The sequence below is a fragment of the Cyprinodon variegatus genome, unplaced genomic scaffold (genome assembly GCF_000732505.1).
Source record: "Cyprinodon variegatus isolate N-32 unplaced genomic scaffold, C_variegatus-1.0 Scaffold1607, whole genome shotgun sequence".
Taxonomy (NCBI): domain Eukaryota; kingdom Metazoa; phylum Chordata; class Actinopteri; order Cyprinodontiformes; family Cyprinodontidae; genus Cyprinodon; species Cyprinodon variegatus.
The window spans coordinates 113397-114515 of record NW_015152060.1 but is presented as its reverse complement, the minus strand read 5'-3'; the positions used below and the strand labels follow the sequence as shown (position 1 = coordinate 114515).

Below are 1119 nucleotides of genomic sequence, written 5' to 3'. Positions count from 1 at the left end.
CTCTGGGCGAGCTACATGCTAACTTATGGCTCTGGGGGAGCTACATGCTAACTTATGGCTCTGGGCGAGCTACATGCTAACTTACGGCTCTGGGCAAGCTACATGCTAACTTATGGCTCTGGGGGAGCTACATGCTAACTTATGGCTCTGGGCGAGCTACATGCTAACTTACGGCTCTGGGTGAGCTACATGCTAACTTACGGCTCTGGAGTCCACAGCGGCGTACATGATATCCATCCAGCCTTTAAACGTTGCCTGGAAACAAGAAAAGCAACAGAAACTTCAAACACTGAATGTTTTCTCCACTATAAAACAACATGGAAGACAGTTAGCCCACATCATCAGGCGTCCACCACCGTGCCTGAACATGGTGATGATGTTGGAGCACTTCAGCTGCCCTTTTGTTTGGTAGCGTTATAAAACCCTTGCAGATGAGGAGCTAAATCCCAGCTTCTGATTGGCTGCTGCAGCGATGAGGGAATCAAACTGGACATAACATCCATTAAATGGTCCTGAAGGAGAACAGCCTCTAATAATCTGCCTTCTCACTTCCCTGCATCAGAAAAGAAAACATCATCTGAGCTGCTGTTTCCGAGCAGGTCAAGTGAGTTTCTCTGCATCGCCACGGCAACGCTTTGCTCATTTCCTGCACTCCAATGATAAAGTGCAGTTGATTTGGCAGTAATTTTACAGAAGGAAAGAACAATCCCTGCTGCTGGTTTTCTGAATATAAAGATGTTCCCTCCGTCCTCTAAGTGGGGGCAGCAGGAGGGGGGGGCAGCTGGAGGAAAGATGGAAAGGAGCTCTAATGTGAGGGGGCGTCTGGCGGCTGTCACTCAGAGCCCGTCGTCCCGGGTTACCACCTGCGATTGTTGTTTCAGATGAGCAGTTAATGTGAAACACGCTCAGACATTTTTAAATCACAGCCAGCTTCAAACATCCTGCAGCTTTTTTAAGGTTTGGTATACATCAGCAGCTCTGAGGAGCTCTAAGGTCTGCAGCACCTTCTATACATCAGCAGCTCTGAGGAGGAACAACATTAATAGTAACTCCCTTCTAGTCACATTTGATGCATTTAATATTTCATCATTATGTTTTGAATACCAGGCTAATAAATAA

At 46.9% G+C, this 1119-nt stretch overlaps 1 pseudogene; it reads right to left on the bottom strand.

Annotated features, from left to right (window-relative positions):
* LOC107104076 overlaps positions 1-1119 on the bottom strand; it is a 95125-nt pseudogene that overhangs the window by 3210 nt on the left and 90796 nt on the right.